Source organism: Manis pentadactyla, chromosome 17 (genome assembly GCF_030020395.1).
Source record: "Manis pentadactyla isolate mManPen7 chromosome 17, mManPen7.hap1, whole genome shotgun sequence".
NCBI classification, from domain to species: domain Eukaryota; kingdom Metazoa; phylum Chordata; class Mammalia; order Pholidota; family Manidae; genus Manis; species Manis pentadactyla.
Window position 1 is genome coordinate 62,119,301 of NC_080035.1, and position 21,573 is coordinate 62,140,873.

The 21,573-nt window shown below is 38.8% G+C and overlaps 1 protein-coding gene across 2 annotated transcripts in view; it reads right to left on the bottom strand.

Moving 5' to 3' along the window:
- NALF1 (NALCN channel auxiliary factor 1) overlaps positions 1 to 21,573 on the bottom strand; it is a 562,186-nt gene that overhangs the window by 119,909 nt on the left and 420,704 nt on the right. The gene's annotated exons all lie outside the window — the stretch shown is intronic.

A 21,573-nucleotide genomic window follows, 5' to 3' on the forward strand; every position in this document is an offset into this window, starting at 1 on the left:
TGTTTGGAAAGACTACCGCAGATAGGATGTTACGCTCAACGTTTTGGGTTCATCTTGTACTTTCTGTCCCAGACCAGAAGGATTGCTTAACGAGGAAAAAGGTTTGTTTCTTCACCCACATAAGATGCCCTGAGAAATCCCAATAAAGGGTGTGCAGGAGCTGAAGGCCCTCTGAGGACAGTGTGGGTTTGAGAGTTCCTGAAATTTGGACGTAAATACCGATTGAGCCCATAATTACCCACTGGCTGACAAGGTCTGGGCACTTGAGGGTCACACTGCTAAAGGCTATCCCACTGAGTAATTAGAAAAACCAATGAAATAAGGTTCCCGCTCTCATCATCTATTATTCATGCTCTAGCCCTGCTCTGCACCTCCGCCCAGTTAGACAGCCAACTCTAACATTGATCTAGAAAATTCCAATCCAGGATAACAACATGATATGAATATATTCCCTGCATTTCCGCCTTGGGCTCCAATTTTAATTAGATGTGCTTGTAGTTTCATTAAACAAGGTGAGTTATTCTTCACACTGTTGCTTTAATTAAGCCCATTTGGACAATTAGAATGATTCATATTAATATTTGTATTATTTCTAACTGACAGGAAATGAGCAAACGTTACAAGTATATTTCCTTTACTTTTTAACTATAACTCTCAGTATCCACACTTGGTTATGATAAAAAATAGAAAAAATACTGTTTTCATCTTAAATTTTAACTGCAAACTAACATTTCATGCTATTTGAATATTTTAACAGTTGTCATTACCTTACTGACAGATCATGGAATGAAATATAAAAACATTGTCTCTAAATGACAATAGAAAAACAATACACTGGATTTAATAAATAGCTTGTTAAATTGTTTAACATTCATGAAGTTTTACCATCCATTGGCAGTTTTAAAATATCCTAGCTAAAATACAGTCTTAACGAAGGCAAGAAAAACTGTTCAAGTGTTATTTCAACAAATCCCCCAAAACTAGAAGGGGAAATACCTAGATCACCCCAAAAGGCAGATGCATGTTAAGTACCTCAATTCACGGTAGGTAACCTTTCTTACATATTCCTAAAGCTATCAGGTTAAAATACTATTAAATGGGATGCCAGCATTCAGAGTTTGGGATTTCTTCTCCTCCTTTCGTACAGAATGTGATGAAATTCTTTTTTCCTTATATGCAGACTACCCTTGAAATTTACCCAAGGCTGATATGATAATGCTTCTCGTCCTCAATCCTGCCTCACTTCTGAGGTTATCCACACTGCTCTCTGCGGCAGCCCTCAGCCCGCTCAGCACCATCCAGGCATGTGATCACTTGTTCATTTACTGATTCATCGAGCACTGGGATATGAAGAATAAACACTGAAATATCCTGTTTTTATTTATTAACCTATATATACATTTTTAGTTGAAGTGTAATATGTCTACAGAAGAGCACATAACACATACCTGCACAGTTCACTGAGTTTTCTCTCTTGGTTTTTGGCCATTTGATCTTGTCAAGCTATTTCAGTTTGAACTTTATGATAGAGGTTTAATACCTAGAATATATAAAGAACTCCCACAACTCAACAACAAGAAGACAAATGAAAATGGGCAAAGGATTTGAATAGACAGTTCTCCAAAGACATACAAATGGCAGTGAGCCTATGGTAAAATGTTGACCATCATTGAGAAAAGGGAAGCTAAAAAATGTAGCAGGCACTATCTTTCAGTAGACCAAGATTTTTTTTTTCTAGGAGCTATTCAGACAGCTAAACAGTCTAAATACTATTGTATTTTTAGTAACTGTAACATACTTTCTTATTTTATTTTTCAGTGTCAGGATCCTTTTGAAAAGTAAATCAAACCCAACCTATTCCTCTGGGCTCAGATTCCCATTCAAGATTTACAAATAATCAGACATACATTCACAATGTCTTATGACCATACAATTTTTTCCTATATCATTTTACCTGATATGATTCAGGAGAAATAGGAATGGGTGATTGTAAATTTAAAAACACAATGTGATTGCACTGCATCTTTAATATTTACAGATCTATACACAGGGGAACATCCCTATTCTCAAGTTAGATGTGTCATGTTCCTGTCTGGCCACCTGTGCTGCGACTGTTACAACTGGTTCCTCAACATTGACTTTGAGGTACTAATGAACATTAAGACATGAACTTCACAAATAAAACCTGAAAGTTAGGCCAAAAAAAAGGAAATATAGTTTTGAGTTTGGGAATCATCAATAAATAGATGAAAACAGATGGATTTGCTGAGACTATATGGAGCATAGTAACGGCAGTGTTTACAATTTGCACTGTACTTTAAAATTTAAAGTGTTCAGAGTGTTGGAAAGAGGACATCTCAAATGATGGTGGTGACAATCCTCAGAATAAAAGAAAATATGAAAATTCCTGTTTTATAGCTGAAGAAGCTGCAGCTTGAGAGGATTAATGGCATCCGCTATAAACTTTAAAAATGCGGATCAAACACTTGAACTCTTATTTTCTTTCTCCTGGTCTACTGCTCCTTAAGAACCTGAATAATAATTACATTTAAGAGCAGGAGGAAAATGCAATTAAAGAAGACAGATGGGAATGAGGAAGGAGAGCCGCACTGCGCTAGTAAGCCAAGGGAGCCCACTGCCAACGAGATGGTGGTGATGGGAACGCCAACTGCCAGAGAGGCCCAGGCTCTGCTGACTTTGTAGCCCCATGATGTGATATATCATATTTGTCTCTGTTCTTATTATTCCACGAACACACTAAGGACCATTAGGTAATTAAGAGCACAGGCTAACTCCTGGAAAATTAATGCAGAAGTCTTCCAAGGTCTTATTGGAGCCCTTCCTGAATACAAAATGATAAGAATTCAAAGCCCTTCAGCATGCGTGGTGATAATCTATTAAAAGGAATGTGGTCAGAAGTTTTCAAACTAGTGGTGGATTGAACAAAATCAACCTCCCCATTCAACTTCCTCCAAGTTACAGCCTATACTTAGCAACTAGCTGGTCACACATCAGCAAATCAGACTCTCTCTTATTGCCAAGTTAAAAAGATTTATTGTGTCTCTACAACATGTCCAGCACTTCACGTGAGAGACCAAAAAGAAACATGAAGAATTTATTTCCTGTACTGTCTTCATGTTAATTAAATTCATAAAAGCCACATAAAATCTCTTATTTATCCATTCCTTATCTAGCAACAACTTCAGAGGGCCAACTGTATGGGTATAAAAATGGAACTAAAAAGTTGATTGCTGAGTTGTTGGGATTTCTAAAACAAAAGACATCACCATATCCACATCCTTCATTTATTTATCCAAGTTCTAATTTTATTTATTTGGGTTAAATTAAAAAATTCCTAAATCTTTAACAGTTATCCCCTTCTCATGTTTTAGATGTTGTCATGAAAGGGCGGAGCTTGACATGGAAAATTATAACTTCTACCCAGGAAGGCTGGTAGGAAGAAAGAAGCCTGGATCTGGACACCATCCCTGAGTCGCCAAACCATCCCTTGTATTCTCACTGGATACTATGCAGCAATGGAAAGGAAGGAAACACTGATACATGGGGCAACATGGATGAATCTGACAGGCATCACAGTAGGAAAGAGGCCGGACACGAAAGAAGACATATGGCATATTCCCTTACATCTGAAATTCTAGAAAAAAGGAAAATAATCAAAGGTGAAAAATAAGAATACCAATTGCCTCTGCAGTTTGGGGACTGACTGGCAAATAATAAGAAGGAAACATTTTGGAGGAGAAAATCTTCTATGACGTGAAAAGGTGTAAAAAACAGGTACATCCATTTGTCAAAATTGTAGTGCTAAGGTGTATGCATTTTGATGGCTGCAATTTTTACCTTAAAAATGGTAAAAATAGTAACAAAGCAGGGGTGTGAGAAGTGGGTGGAGGTGCAGATGAAATAAGAATGACAAAACACTGAAAACTGTTGAAGTTGGGTCTTGTGTGAATGGGATTCATTCATTCTATTCTTATTCCTTTGTATATGTGTAAAGTTTTCCACAATTACAAATTTTTTAAAAAGCATTAAATAGTAAATAGTCAAAAATTAAATAAAATTTTAAAGTTAGAAACTACAAATTAAAAATTTATCTCAAAGTAAATATTCATTGTACCCAAAACAATATCTTCTTTAGATTAGCTTCCTTGAAAATAAAGAAAACCACTAAACAGATCAAAAGTAAACAAAAAACAAACAAAAATACCCGTGGTGTGACCTCTCACTTTGACCCCAGACTGATATCAGACGGTGGTTACAGACCAAACCATGAAGGGGTCCGCTTCCCATCTGCAGCAGACATGCCACACTTGGGTCACAGGGCACCAGAGGATCGGGTCAAAGCTCACGGCCACAGCCTACCATCGTGTTTGTGTGCGAATCCCGGCAATGACTTTGTTATCATTCAGCAGCAATGACGATTCGGTATCGATGAGGAAATGTGGCATTTCCATGATTTGCCAATGGATTATCATCACGAGGGCTGAGGGAAGAGGCTCTGGTCCTGATTGGTCAGTGAGCGCCACCGCCACCACCAGCACTGCCACAACAAAGCTGAGCGGCCCTTTATTTTCTATCTGTAACTGATCGGAAAACCCATCCTATCCAATATAGTTTCTGTGAGAATTAAGTGAAACTTCAATTTAAAAATACCACGCCTTCGCAATGTTAAGTCTCATCTGAAAGCCCTGATTTGACGGTTTTTCCTTAATAAAAGGAGATTTTTTTTTTTCATATTTGTGCTATCTCCCCCTAAAGCACCTATGCCCATTACATTCAGGGCTCATCAAAGCCACACGGCCTGCAGGCTCTCCAGCCCTTTAACTGACACGGTGGCAGGAGCTGTGCCTACGACCGGTTGCTCTCCATCTCTACTGCCAGCGAGTCCACCTGGGCAGCCCAGACACCCGGTGCCCAGGGTGCCCCTGCCCCTCACCCCCGAGGAGGAGCCCCACAAGGAGTTGAAAAGCTCCCAGATCACCTCACATGCAGCAGGTGGCGAGCCCGGGGCTTGGAACTTCCTTGCATCCTGCTTTGGGCCCACTTTCCCCCTACGAACAAGGAAGAATGCTTTTGTCTCTGTGGTTTGCTGTGACAGTGAATGATGTCCTACATTAAGAAGATGCAAATTTCTTGGGACACAGAGGGGAGGGAGAGAGGCCCGGGCAGCCGTGGATTCACTGACTCAGCTTGGGCGCTCGGCTGGGGGAGCAGCCCTGAGCTGGGAGGGACATCTCGCTTCCCGGGAGGGTCATTTTTCCTGGTTAGTTCGATTGATTCATTTGGGTTATGTTTACGTGATTCTTTTCTTATTGAAAGTTGTCAGAGCTCTAAGGGCACACATTTAGTTTGATGACATAAAATTAAGCAAGGGAACGGCACCCGCCTCTGAGACCCCACGGATCCCCATTCTGAGCAGCACCACGGACGGTCGGGTTCAGCCCTGAACAACTCAGGGAGTCAGATGCTCTTTCACACAAACAGAACGGCTGTGGGTCTAGCGGCCAAAGAGTGCTCGGAAGACACGTACAGAAGAGAAAAAGTGGACATACAAACTTGATCATGTGTAATTAATTACTAAGAAGTGATATATTAGATTGGAGACTATCATACAATTCATAACTCTCATTAATGATGTCATGAGTATCTTCTCAGGAACAATTAATATTATGAAATACATCACACTACACCCTTAGTATAACACTGCTATGGGTGTGGGGTGGCTGGGTGAGGAGGGGAGTAATACAGTAGTTGTGCTGCTAATGTCCTATTTCTCTGTTGTTTTTTACCCAGGAAATCACTGGGAATCTCATTAGACTTCTGCATCACTTTTCCTCTACTTTGTATTCATGCTTTCCTGCACTTTTTTCCTTTAATGTCTGTAGCAATCATAACTAAAATGCTAAAAAAGGAACTGAGAAATATTGGTGATAATCTGGAATATTACCAATAATTTCCTATTAATTATAAATGAGGAGACTAAGTTTCCAAAGGTTAATGGGTACAGGACATGAAATAATAATTCTGAACAAGGGAAATACCCAATCACCTAATGATTGAAAAAAACATTCCACCTCAGTTGCTTTTAAGTTGAATCTATGTGTTCTTTCTTTCCTTACAAAAAGTTACACGCAAAAAAATAATAAATGCTAGCACAGTATTGGTGACACTAGTACTGTCAGACAATGTGGGTGTGAGTGTAAGTTGTCATACTCTTCTAGAAAGCAATTTGCCATATTTATTAGGGAACTTTTAATGTTCATACCTTTGACCCACTAATTCTACTTTTGGAAGTCTCTGCTAAAAAAAAAAGAAAACTATCCTAAATATATAAAATATATTAAAATGTATGAAAACATTTCTTAATAGATTTATCACCAACTTAACTTATATTAGCAAAAGAGTGATATGCTTAGGGTATGCAGGGATGGCACCGGCTGTTCCTCTCAAGCCAATGCCCAGTGGAGGATTGCTGTGCATTCCTTCTTCTCACCTCCTTGGCCACCGGCCACTTCAGACTTGCATTCTGTCTGACCTGCCTATTTGGTAATTCCTATGCATTTTTGTAGTGCTGAATTTATTTGACTTCTAGTTCAATTTAAGGCAGTTAGGCTATAGAACAAATACTTCTTGTCCGCCTGTATATCTGTCTTTCACAAGAGCATCCTTTCAATAAAAAGTGTGTATATTTATTTAATTCTCCTCTTTACTAGCCAGGGAATTCAGTAATGATAAAGATAGCATCTCGAACACTTTCCTATCTGCCTGCAACCTTGCAGTTTCATCAGAATGTTGAAGAGTGAAAAAACCAATACAACGATGAGCAACAGAAGCTGTATGTTTGGTGAAGTATTTTCTTGGTGTACAGAAAAGGATAGAAGCAACAGGCTTGAGCAAAGTGGTCTCCAGAATAACATCATCCCATCCAACCCTTCCGGATTTCAACTCACATTCACTGGCCTCCAGCGTTCTTGACCACTTGAATTACACCTGGAAATATTCCTGCTTCTAAATGCCAAAGAGCATGATCGCTATCATTTTACGTTTCTCAAAATTCTAAGAGAAATCGTGAGGGAAATGAAACTCAGACATTGAGAGAAGGAAGACTTTGTTTGACTCAGGGAAGTTTCATGAACTGGTAAGAGGTCAACACAGTAGTCCATCCTAAGAACAGGTGCAGGGAAAGTAAGTGTGGGGAGCCTGGTCACCTCGGAAGCGGTGCAGCTCATCCTGACGTGGAGGTCGGTGCTCGGTGCAGAGGGTCAGCGCTGGTCTGAGTGGCCAGTCTCAAATCCGAGTCTCCGTTACCACCACTCACCCGGGCGCTGATCGTCATACAGCCGGAACACAGGGCCTGCTCCTCTTCGAAGCACACTGCTTGTCTACTGAGTTTTCCCATCTCATGGCTCAAATTTCAGCCTCATATTCAGTGTGGCAGTGGTTTTATTTTACAATTATATTCATTTTCTGAGTTTTACAGTAGAGAGGGTTCCTCTTAAGTAAACACTTACATAGCTATTTCAATTCTTCATTTTAAGACGGTTACCTCGAACATCCCAGATGTCAATTCCATATGGCACTTTGAGTCATGAGCTACCAGCAGTTAGGATGCAAATGCAGAGCTGTGTGTGTGTGTGTGTGTGTGTGTGTGTGTGTACTTTTAATGTCTTGGTACTTCAGGTATCACATATGATTTCTCCTAAAACATTAGCAAGGAAACAGATTTTCTTTTCCTCCCACTAGTGACATTCTGTATATCAAAGTATCGCCAGGACTTTCATTTCATCAAATATAAAGAAGAATGGTTGCTTTCCTGAGGTGGAAATAATGCTGGAATAATGACAGCAAAAGCAACCCCCGATCTTTTTATACTGAATATGTAAATATATCAACTACCTTATCAGAAAACACAATGAATTCATTGGAGATTATTAAAGACCATATGTGGGTTCAGAGACTAGTGAGGAATTCTAAAATGTGGTCTAAGGGGGGAAAAAAATAAGGTTCCAATCTGATAAGAAAACAACTCGGTGTCAGCTAAATACATAGAAGTGATTTGACACCACTTGTTTCCTAGGAAAAGAGACAGTTCTTTAGCTGTTCCACCTCCACTATTGTACTGCTTGTGTGATTTCTGCTTGAAGGTACTTCATCTACAGTCTAAGGGAAAAAAGGGGCAGAAGACGAGGCCTAGCACAGGAAGGCAATTCCTGCAACCTCCCAGCATGCTTCTTGTGAAGACACACATGTTTACCGTCCAGGTTTAAACTGTAATTGGAACCGTATGTCAGTTTTCAAAGAACCCTCTGAAAAGGAAAATGCTTGATGTTGCTTCTTTAATTGGAAAACTCATATCTCAAAACATATATCTCAGAGAGTATAAACTTCCTAAATAATAAAACATTTGTTTCCTTGGTATTCTATCAGGTTTACTGGCTTAGAAGTGAGCACTGTAGCACACTATGTAGAAAAGGTTTTTTTTAAGACTGGACTCTACTTGTTTATTAAATTATCTAATAATCTCTGAGCAAATCCACTGCAATTCAGTTTTCCAAAAAGTGCTCAAAAAATTAATTAAATGGCAGTCTTCTGGTTTAGGGGGGCAAAATTCACACATTTCTAAAACTGCTTTCTGTGCTCAGAAATCATAAAAATAAAATCAAGGCAAATCAGAGGAGAAACACAAATTACTTCTCTTATGAAACTCAGAGATACCTAAAATCCAGAATCATAATCCATTAAAAAAAAAAGAAAAGAGGAAATAGAGAAGTGGTAACTGACCAGGTGGCCACATTGGAAAATTTGCATAGAGAACTCTGGAATGACTCCCAAATTCTCATCCACAACTAAGAGCTTATTCAGCCAGCTTCTTAAGCATCTTACATCTATTCCTCAAATAAATGAGTAAGTATCATGAGATATTGGAGAAAAGCTCCTTACTTAAAGAGACTGAAACCAAATCAAACCAAAAGGGAGAACTTGGAAAATTTGTCATAATACAGAGAGCAGGAGAAAATGCCATTACTAAACAAATGTATTTCTTCATAGAAACAAAAGAAAAACTGCATTCATGATATGTGATTTAAGTTCAATGTAAAGAAACTGGAGAAGAAGAAATACTTCTCAGAAATTTAAAATATAATATCTAGGATAAAAAAAGAAAACACCACGATGTTTGGAAGGTAAAATGAGGAAATCTTCAGGAAGTAACAAAGAAAAAGTAAAAGGGATATAGAGGAATGGCCATGAGCAGGATCAGGACAGGCATTAAACAGGCAATGAATGAAAGTCCCCTGATTACAGAACGTAGACAGTAAGGGACAGGAATTTTTTAAAAAGTAATGTAAGTGTGTTTTCCAGCACTAAAGGCATGTTCCCAGCTTGAAAAGTCAAAAACCTTAACCACAACCTAAATGAGCTCCTTAACAACAGTGCCGCAGTGAAGGAAAGCCCGGTAAGTCCCTGAGCGCCACCATCACCACGTCTGACCATCTTCTCAGTAGCTCTCCCCTCTCAGAGCCCCGCTGCCACTGCCCCACTAAGGGCCGTCGGCATTCCTGTCCCAGAACACACGCTAAGGGAGCTTTCTCATTAGGCTGTGGGCCTCCAGCTGGCCTCCTGGAATCCACTTTCCACCTGACGGTCTGAATAATCTACAAATGCAAAGCCTTTCATGTCCTCATCACCTCGGGATAATGTACTGATTCCTTAATGAGACTCGGCAGGATGTCCCCCTGCTTAGCATTTTTTAGCTTTATTTTTCACCACTCTCTAAACCCTTTCTCTGCTGGCTGCACCCTCCTCTTAGTTCTCCAGAAAGACTGAAAGTTGATTAGGTCCTGCGTTAAATAATCTCCTTTCCCCTCATCCCTTCGCACAGGACCTTCCCTTTGATGAGCACGTACCCTTTCGTCGGCCCCTGCACCCAGTCTTACCCTATCTCAGCATTAATGCCATTTTCTCTTGAAGACCTCCTCCCCGCCTGGTCTTGGTTAGGCACACACCTTATTTGACCTTGAACTCACCTTACCTGGTCTTCTTGTCTCGTACTTACTTGTACTTTCAACAGACTCCCCATCCCAGAAGGAGCCTTGTTTTCCTGTTACCATCCCCATACAGCGAGCTCTGTTCAAAATACTTAGTCGCATCAACAACATCTGTTGAATTAAAAATCCAAACACATGAGAAGTCAAATAATGGGATCAATACCGGCACCAACCGGTGGAGCAGGTCACTCCCTGTAAATACTTGCCCTGCGCCTCTTCCTGTGCCCAGTATCAACCCGGTGCTCCCCACGTGGTTATCCTGCGGGTGGCCACACACCCTCCCGCTTCCATGCAAATTCCCTGCCCTCACCTTAGACTCCGCTTGAACAAAACTAAAAATACGACCCTTTTCTTCATACTCATTTTGTGTAAAAAAAAAGGGAAAGAATCTAGAATTCTGTTTCTCGTTACTACAGACACTCAGCAATAAGGTTTTCGTGTTTTCTTATCAATACTCCCAGATTTGCACAGCTGCGTGGCCACCCCCTTCGCGGGACTCGGCCCTGCCGGTGGCCGCACTCCGGCCCATGCCCCCAGGGACCCGGCTCGCACATTCAACTTGGTTAGAACACGGTTTTCCACTGAGTGTTTTTTATACTTAGGGGTTTCTTGTGGTTTGTTTGTGCAGCTTCCTCTGTCTGATTTGAAAAGCCTTTCATAATTTTACCTTGGCTGCCATCTCTTGGTTACTTACTTTGCCACATTATGGTGAAATAAAAAATTATGGGTAATTTCATAGTGGCACTGAGCAAATGCAATTTCCAGTGTACTATTTTTCTTCAGATTTACTTTTGAATAAGTGTTTTTTCTATTGTAGGACTTGAAATTCAGTTTTTCCAGGTCTTTCAAACTTATCAAAAGTTAACTATGACAAACTATACAGTTCTTTCCTAGGTTCAGCTTGAGTCCCTATTTTTGTTTACTGGGTTTCAAAAAACTCTACAGCATCTCTCTTTGCTGAAAATTACTTTTGCTTTCGGCTGCTTTCCGAAATAGTAGAGATGAACATATTCTCTTCCTAATAAAAATGTTAAGTGAAATTGAAGTAAAAAAAGTCTAAAAATTGTACAACTTAAGCTTTAGTTCTCTGCTTTTCAAAAATTTGTGTTTTGCTGATTTATTTGCAACCTGTGGCCTCACTGCATCCACTGTTGTCAAACAATAGCACCTGAATCTTTAATTTCATTATTGTTACAACTAAACAAGAGAGAAGTAGAAAGTACTGCAACATTTACAAAAGTAAACACCCTGGTTTTTACTTCATTTTTAGAAATGTAAATGAAATATACTTTCTAGGAATAGAGAAAACAGATTATTTTGAAGATAGTGACTTACCTAACATTAGAGTTGATGGATTAGTACCTAAGGCTGTAATTCTGGGTCTGCAGTCAGAATGCTGCTTAGTTCTACATTTAATTTTTTTATCATCTATGACAAAACTGACTTGGCAAATAAAAGACTATTTGGAAGTAAAGTGAGATTATTTGGAAAATAAGCTAATAATCAAAATCATAATATAACTATTGTCTAGAGTTAGTCCATGCATGAAATCCATCACTGAGATGGGAAAACTTGCCTACTGTCTATTTTAATGCATCTCTAATGCGTCTAATATAATATATGTCCTTGAAGGTCAATCATGTTTTTTTTTTTAACGGAACCATTCTAAGATCCCTGTAAGAGAGACTGAGTTTTTATCCATTCTGTCTATAATACCGATAACTACTTTACACATGTAAGTTTTAAACAAATTAGAGATTTGAAAAAAATTGAAAAATTCCTGGAAATCATCTTTAGGTTCAAAATCATTCCATCCAGCTTCTAAACTCTGGGACCAAAAACACTAAATTTAATCTTAATTTGAACAAAGTAAGAAACATCATGTCCAGAGCAGATTGGATTTCTACTTTGATTCAAATTTTGTCAATATTGAGAGTGTATTCTAAACTATTATATGTCATAGCAGCATGTAACAGGTATCTATTGATAATATGTATAAAATAGCCTCTTAAAAAATGAAAGAATGGATGTGTCTTTGGACACTTAACCAGGAATTACATTAAACACAATCTCCATACCATAAAGCTGACCTACGATAAGTAATAAAACACAGAGATAAAATAAAGCATTAAATACTAATTTTAGAATTAAAAATAAATAGTCACTGAAATTATTCAAGGTAGTAGCAGAAAAGAAGCAAAGACTATCAAAAAAGTTGATGAGAACAAAAAAGAGTTGAACTTTTTGGGATGAAAAGTGTTTTAGAAAGCATGCAAAACCCAATAGCATAAGTCAATAGAACCCACAGAAGGGAAAAGCAGTGAGGATTCTAGAACTTTTCTGTTACTGCTTTTTACAAGAGGCGTGCAGTATGGTGAAGAGATAGACTCTGTAGAATCATTCTGGGAAAAAGTACAGGAAGTAAATAACTTTTTTCTTTTCAATTCCACCTCATTTCATTGGAGAAACATTTACAAACTAAAGATTTCTTTACAAATGAAAACTTGTGTAGATTAAATCAATGTCAGCACATAATAAATCTTTCTGGAGTTTTTCTTCCTCTTATTATCAACTGCAAAATTCCTGATTTAAGGAAATAAAAACTAGAATTTATGCATATATATATACCATGCATATATATATTGCACAGAAGTTGTCACTGTAAGAAGTTTAAGTTATGAGTTGTTGAAATAGCACAAATTGCAAAACCGTAGTTCATTCTACATTCAGCCATGGTAATGAATACCACTATTCAAACTTGAAAAACTCTCTGAAGATAGAGGCAGTATTTATAAAGTAGAACTTTCCAATGGGAATTTCGATTGATACCAATTATAAGTCTATATGCTTTGTTGAAGAGATAGGTGATAGGATCTCTCATGTAATGTAGTGGGAGTGTAAAGTGAGGCTCCCTCTTGAAGTGCAACTTGGAAATACTTATAAACATTTTAACTATTCATACTCTTTGACTTAACAGTTCTACTTCCAGTAATTTTCCCAACAAAATGCACACATAAGCAAAGTCTATGCACAAGGATGTTCATGGTCACATTGCTTATAGAGCAAAAATATGGAAGCAAAACAAAAGCTCATTATTGGGGAACAGCTTAAATAAAATTCATAAAACAACAATCAGAAAGGATTAGACCGATATGTACTACATACAGAACAATGTCCACTAGGTTCTGTTAACTTACAAAAGCAAGGTGAAGCATGGTGTCCAGTTGCTCCCATTTGTAGGTGAATTTTTAAAGTAAATGAATGCATGTATCCAAGACACGTCCCTCCATCCATCCAGATCCCTACATAGACTTACATTTGTCCAGGAGAAAGGAATGAAGCAGCATAGTTCAGCATAAACCAACCCAGTCCTAACAGCTTGATAGATGGTAGAGGATAGAGGCAAGGCCCCGGCCAGCTTTGATTGAAAAATGTGAGGGAGAGAGTGCTAGGATACAAGGCTGGACCACTGAGCAGACAGGCCGCTCATGAACTGCCGCACCAGAAAACACGAAGGAGCTTAGGTGTTAAAGCAGTGAGCCACAGAAAATATCAAACTGATGATCAATTAACAGAATGCTATGATGATTAAATTTATATATCTGAAGATCACTCTGCCCAGGAGCATAAAGGATAATGCAAGGTGAGACTAAAGGTGAGAAGAGTAATAAATTGACAGCTGCAGTATTTCATAGGGAGGTAACAGGGGTCTGAACTCAAGCAATGGCATACAGCATAGACAGGATGGAATCTATTGCATCTATTTATTTTATTATAAATTTATTGACTTTTCATAATAAAATTTATTTTAAGGGGTATATTTGGTGAAAATTGATTAGATTGATATGAAAAGAAAGTGCATATATCATGCATTGCTCTTAGAAGTTTATAAATACAAAATAAATATAGGATATTAAATATTAATTCATGAAACCCTCAAAACATCTATATAAGGTAAGTTCTAATATCACCATCCTCACTATACTGACGATTAAATAGCAGTATTGTGGGATTTAAAAAACTTGTCCAAGGTCACGCAGTCAGCATGTGATGGGCCCAGAATCACCAACCAAGACAGTCCAGTGCCATCGCGTGTGCATTTAACCACCACGCTCTTCACCTTAGGCCTCCCTGGTGGCTCTGAGCCGCCAGGACAATGCCAGGATTCCAATCTGACTGAATCCGTGAGAAGAGCTACCACTAATCTGATACTGACGGGAGAAGCTGGATTGAATGGTCAGACCAGGAGGTCAATTTAAAGAGTTCAAATTTGAATGATCTGAGACACAGCCAGGTCAAAACGTTTAGCAGGAGCTCAGAGAAGTGAACAGGGCTCCACATGCAATTATCAAACCTCCCTGGCAACCACATGGCATCACATGGAGATAAGCGCATAGAAGTGGTTTCCTAGGAAAGAAAATGCCGAGACCTTTGGTTTGTTGTGTGCAATGTTATGCATATACTTCTCTAGGATAAATCTTTTAAATATGTTCATATATAATAAACAGACATTGACTGGCAGTAGAAGGAATTGGCATGTTTGTCCTTTAAGATAAATCTAACAACTATAGCACTGGGGAGAAACCACCCCATGGCTTGCCTCTCCTTTGGAACATTCTCCATAGTTCTTCCCACCCACCAAAAACAAAACTGTGAAGAAAACCAACCAGCCAAACCAAACCACCTTTTCCTGGCCCACCCAACTGCTAGTCAGAGAAACCAAACTTCAAATGGGCATCTTCCATATCTTTGAGGCATTTTCCTGCTTCCCCACCTTGACTCCTAACAACAGAAAATGAAGTCAAGAGACTGAAACAGAGTTAAGCTATTATTCATGCAGGATCTGGACTGGATAATGACCAGTACTGCAAAATAAATCTTGGGACAATTAGGAATTATTTCTACAAGCCTTCCATTATTAATAAATAATTGTTTAATATTGCAAGAATCCTAGTTCCTTTGAGTGAGGAACCATGGCTTAATGACCACTTACTGAAGTCCATATCCTGGGCACATGATAGCTGATATGACGAACTTACTCACGTCACCTTTATCGATTGCAACTTTTCATTTTATAACAAAATGTTAGATTATATGGTCTCTAATGTTCCTTCTGACTGTGAATCTGTATGAATTTTTATTGATAACATTGTTTCAACAGGAACTGTTTCATCTTTAAGAATATTATTTCCTGTCAATAGTTAGAAAAAAGATTTTATGTGACTCTACAAGCTAAGGATGTTTAACTTGGAGAACCTTACAATGTTACTGCACACTGGATTTTAGGAGAAATAATGAAAGTTACAGTGGATGGAGCATACCTAGAGAACATTTATTCAAAAGGATGGCAAATGTTTTTATTTTTGTTGGTAATGTATTCCTTTTACTTTTTGCATCAATATTAAACATTCTAATTATGGGCCTTTAGATTTGAAATGGAGTTTCTGAGAGAAATTAATGAGTTGAAGGGAACAGCCTGGCTACAAGAACAGAACAAGCAATTTCATTTTTCTGAATATTGAGACAAAAATATGGGAACATTGCAAGTGATTGATAATGAGTATTAATCATTTTCCCTGTAGTTTGTGCAATTTTCACCACTAGAAGAACATCTTGAACTCCACTGGAAACATTGCATTTGCTTTGTGAGTTGAAGAAAAAGCTACACTTAGCAAGTTTGTTCCAAGTGTTTAAATGCTGATTTCAGGAATAATTAGTGAGATGACTTTCTGAGGATCAGGACATCCGCCAACTCTTTCTCTCTGGAAAAGCAGCCTATTCTGTCTCCAGACAACCCTAAGTGCTAAAAAAGGTTGTCCACATTTGGACTGAGCCCTGGTTTCCAGTAATTTCTGTGGATTGTTCCTGGTCCTGTCTAGAACTTCACAGACTGTCCACAATTTCTTTAAAACACCCTTTCAGGTGTTTTTTTTACCTGTTAACTGTTTTCTTGTTAACACTTTTCTGATTATACTTCTACCAATATCCCTGTATAAAATGTGACTTCTAAAACATAAAATATATATATATATATTTCTGACATATTCAATTAATTAAGGTAGAGTGAAATTTTTGCCTCCTTTTCTCCACTAAAAGAGCCTAATGGTTTATTATTGTTATTATTTTTAGTAGCCATACCCCCACCACTACTGGTTTACTCTAAATTTAGTTTTTGTTAAACCGGGTCTCCCAGTCCTCAGTTTATGAAGATTTTATCTGAACATTGGCACAGCCTCCCCATTGGCCTCTAGAGAGAGAACTGCTATTTCACTGGGTTGCTCCTGCTGATCCAACCTTCCTTTGTTTAAAACCCTGCAGTACCTTATTACCTTCAGACGGGGATTCTCCCCTGAAACAAGTTTCTCCAGAAAAAACTTCAAAGAGCTCTAACTCACCTCATATTATGACTAAACCTACATATCTCAATCTTATCTACAAGGCTGTCTGTCCTAAGACATTTTGTTAAATGCCCCATGGAAAAAAATGACTCCCTAGAAAATAGATCATCTTTGGCATCAAGTGGATAAAACGTTTTTGGATTTTTATGATAACTCCTTGTTTCTTAAGGAACCACAGACCAACAAAAGGGCCAACAAAGGGCCATTACCAGGCTCCCTGTCCCTTAATCCCTTTTTTCCTTTCCTTTGTTGTTTTAGAAAAATACTGCCTCTGTAATTTTCTGGCATCTCCAGCCTAATCCCCGGTTTCTGAACAAATACTGTGCCAAGACTGATTAACCACCACTGAGTTAGTGGTTACTAAACACTAAAAGGAGCCATTTCTCCGTTTTCAGGGCCCGTGCCTGATTTCATGAAGGAAGTTTCCATCCCTCCCTCAAGTGGCCGGAAGAGGACTGAGAAGCAAAGCCCTTGCTGTGGGGCGAGTGCTGGACTGCAGACCCTCACTTTCCAAACTCCAGCCGAGGATTCACGCCTGTCTCCCAACAAACTTGAAAATGCCTCTGGCTACACAACTTCTGATCAGCTCTCTAAGAGGCCACTAGAGAATATTCTACCTGTAAGTCCGCAGTGTCTACTGAAGAGCTTTAAAAGCTCCACTCTGAACTTATACCACTTATATAATCTTGCTTCATTTGAGTCCTTTAATCTTCATATCATCAGTTTATGACCTTCGAGAGTGCATCTGTACTGCTTCTACATTTTCACTACAGCTCTGCTACTGATTTTTAGGGGGTTAGGGAAGAGGTATTTTATCAGCCTTTGAGTGACTTTCCAATTTGTCCTCTTCCATTTATTTTCCTACTTTGTTCTTGGACAGATCTTTAAAAAAAAAAAGGGAGACTTTTTAACCAACTTCTTCTGCTTAAAATCTACCTCTGGTACAAGAAAAATATGGCAGCATGAGAAATGAGGCAGAAACCTCCTCCCAAAACCACATATAACACAAAAATAAAGCAAATACAATGAATCCTGAAAGAGCAACCTAAAGACTGCTACAGACTGCCTACATCTGGGGAAAACCTCACAGAAAAGGGTAAAGTAGGAAAACTGCCCTGGAGGGACCCAAGCCCTCCTCCAACCCCAGCTCACAGGCAGGAGGAAGACAAATGGAGCAGGGAGGGAGTAGAAACCCAAGACTGCTAAACACCCACCCCTGGAGATCTGCTCTGGGAGCACAAACCCACATTGCATGGTGCTCTGGAGATCAGAGGGGTTGGAAAGCAAAGACAGACAGAATATTCAGAGAGACTGAGATTCAAGCCACTTGTGGAGAACAGGTGCCCATGGCTGGCTGCTCCAGGACAAGGGAAGGGTGGGCACTTTGAGAGACTCCCCAGCAGTGAGAGGAGTGATGAAGGGGCAAGGATTACACAGAGCTTGCTGCTCAGGAAAAAGGACAGGTGGACGAAATCATGCCAGCACACTCAGCCCAGCAGGCTGGTAACTTTCAGGGGCTTCAGGTGCTCCTTCCTCCCAGCTGGCGCAGGTTCACAAGCCTGCTGCCCCTGCCACTCTATGTAGCCAGCAGGAGAGCGGCTTCTCCTAGGGCAGCTATAGGGAAGCAGCGCAGTGTCCTCCCTGTGCACTTGGCTCACTGGCTTTGGCAGTGGAAACAGGCACTGCAGCTGGGAAACATGAAAGACCTCTCTTCTCCTTCAGGTACCAGCGCTGCGTGCCTGCTACCCCCACCATCGCTCCAGGGGCTCGGTAGCTCCAGAGAGTACAGCTTCTGGGCACTAGAGGGCGCCGCCTACACAAAGTTATTATTCCATAGTAATCATTAGTAATATGAAATGACAAAAGAATCTTGTAAAAACCACAATCCCTCAAACACCAGAAAGAGGACTAAGTGAAACTGAAATCAGCAATCTTCTCAATAAAGATTTCAAAATAAAAATCATAACCATACTCACAGAGCAACAGAAAAATATTCAAGATCTCAGGGAGGACTTGAAGAAAGAGATAGAAGCTTTGAAAAATATAGTATCTGAAATGAAACATACACTGGAGGGATTTAAAAGCAGATTAGATGAGGTAGATGAGATGGTAAATGAAATAGAAATTAGAAAAGAGGAATACAAAGAACCTGAGGAATAGAGAGAAAAAAGGATCTCTAGAAATGAAATACTACTAAGAGAACTGTGTGATCAATCCAAAGGGAACAATATTTGCTTTATAGAGGTACCAGAAGAAGAGGAGAGAGAAAAATGGATAGAAGGTGTCTTTGAGAAAATAATTGCTAAACAATTCCCCAATCTGGGGAAGGAAATAGTCTCTCAGGCCATGGAGGTGCACAGATCTTCCAACACAAGGGACCCAAGGAAGACAACACCAAAATGTATAATAATTAAAATGGCAAAAATGAAGGACAAGGACATAGTATTAAAAGCAGCCAGAGAGAAAAAAAAATTACATACAAAGGAAAACCCATCAGGCTATCATCAGGTTTCTCAGCAGGAACTTTACAGGCTAGAAGGGAGTGGCATGATATATTTAATGCAATGAAACAGAAGGGCCTCCAACCCTTGGCAAGACTATCATTTAAATTTGAAGCAGGGATTAAACAATTTCCAGATAAGCAAAAGTTGAGGGAATTTACCTCCCACAAACCATCTCTACAGTGTATTTTGGAGGGACTGCTATAGACTGAAGTGTTCCTAAGACTAAATAGCTGTCACCAGAGAAAATAAAACCACAGTAAAGAAAGTAGACCAATTAATTACTAAGCAAATGAAAAATTAAATCAACTACCCACAAAGTTAGTCAAGGGATACAGAAAGAGTACAGGCTATGACACCTAATATACAAAGAGTGGAGGAAGAAAAAGGAGAAAAAGGAGGGAGAAAAAAAAACCCTTTAGATTGTGTTTGAAATAGCATAATAAGCAAGTTAAGTTAGACTGCTAGATAGTAAAGAAGCTGCCCTTGAACCTTGGAAACCATGAATCTAAAGTCTGAAATGGCAATAACTACATATCTACCCATAATCACCCTAAATGTAAATGGACTGAATGCACCAATCAAAAGATACAGAGTTGCAGAATAGATTAAAAAACAAGATCCAACTATATGTTGCTTACAAGAGACTCACTTCAAACCCAAGGACATACACTGACTAAAAGTGAAGGGATGAAAGAAGGTTCTTCATGCAAATAATAGGGAGAAAAAAGCAGAAGTTGCAGTACTTGCATCAGACAAAAGAGAGCTCAAAACAAAGAAAGTAAAAAAGAGACAAAGAAGGATATTACATAATGATAAAGGAGTCAGTCCAGCAAGAGGATATAACCATTGTAAATATCTGTGCACCCAACATAGGTGCACCTAAATATGTGAAACAAATACTAACAGAATTAAAGGGGGAAATAGAATACAATGCATTCATTTTAGGAGACCTCAACACACCACACACTCCAAAGGACAGATCAACCAGACAGAAAATAAGTAAGGAGACAGACGCACTGAGCAATACATTAGAACAGATGGACCTAACAGACATCTGCAGAACATTCCACCTGAAAGCAGCAGGACACACATTCTTCTCAAGTGCACATGGAACATTTTCTAGATTAGATCACATACTAGGCCACATAAAGAGTCTCAGTAAATTCAGAAGGATTGAAATTGTACTAACCAGCTTCTAGGACCACAAAGGGATGAAACTAGAAATAAATTATGCAATGAAAATAAAAAAGCCCACGAACACATAGAGGCTTAACAACATGATCCTAAATAATTGATGGATCAATGATCAAATAAAAACAGAGATCAAACAATATATGGGGAGAAATGAAAACAGCTCAACACCCAAAATCTGTGGGACTCAGCGAAGGCAGTTCTAAGAGGAATATATATTGCAATACAGGCTTACCTCAAGAAATAAGAACAATCCCAAATGAACAGTATAAACTCACAATTAATGAAACCAGGAAAAGAAGAACAAATGAGGCCCAAAGTCAGTAGAAGAGACATAATAAAGGTCAGAGCAGAAATAAATAAAATTGAGAAGAACAAAACAAATAGAAAGAATCAATGAAACCAGGAGCTGGTTTGAGAAAATAAACAAAATAGATAAGCCCCTAGCCAGACTCATCAAGAAAAACAGAGAGTGTACACACATAAACAGAATCAGAAATGAGAAAGGAAAAATCACTATGGACACCACAGAAATACAAAGATTTATTATAGAACATTATGAAAAATTATATGCTAACAAGTTGGATAACCTAGAAGAAATGGACAACTTTCAGGCAAAATACAACCTTCCAAGACTGCCCCAGGAAGAAACAGAAAATATGGACAGACCAATTACCAGCATTGAAATAGAATTGGTAATCAAAAAACTATCTAAGAACAAAACTGCTGGACCAGATGGATTCACTGCTGAATTTTATCAAACATTCAGAGAAGACCTAATACCCATCCTTCATGAAGTTTTCCAAAAAGTAGAAGGTGAGGGAATCTTCCAAACTCATTCTATGAGGCCAGCATCACTCTAATACCAAAACCAGGCAAAGACACCACAAAAAAAAGAAAATTACAGATCAATATCTCTGATGAACATAGATGCAAAAATACTCAACAAAATATTAGCAAACTAAATTCAAAAATACATTAAAAAGATCATCCATCACAATCAAGTAGGATTTATTCCAGAGATGAAAGAATGGTACAATATTCGAAAATCCATCAACATCATACAATGAAAAGAAGGACAAAAATCACATGATTATCTTGATGCTGAAAAATCATTCAAAAATCAACATCCATTCATGATAAAAACTCTCAACAAAATGGATATAGAGGGCAAGTACCTCAACATAATAAAGGCCATATATGACAAACCCACAGCCAATATCATACTTAACAGTGAAAAGCTGAAAGCTTTACCCCTAAGATTGGGAACAAGACAAGGATGCCCACTCTCCCCACTTTTGTGCTTTTATTCAACATAGTACCAGAAGTCCTAGCCACAGCAATCAGATAACACAAAGAAATAAAAGGCATCCAGATTGGTAAGGAAGAAGTCAAACTGTCACTGTTTGCAGATGA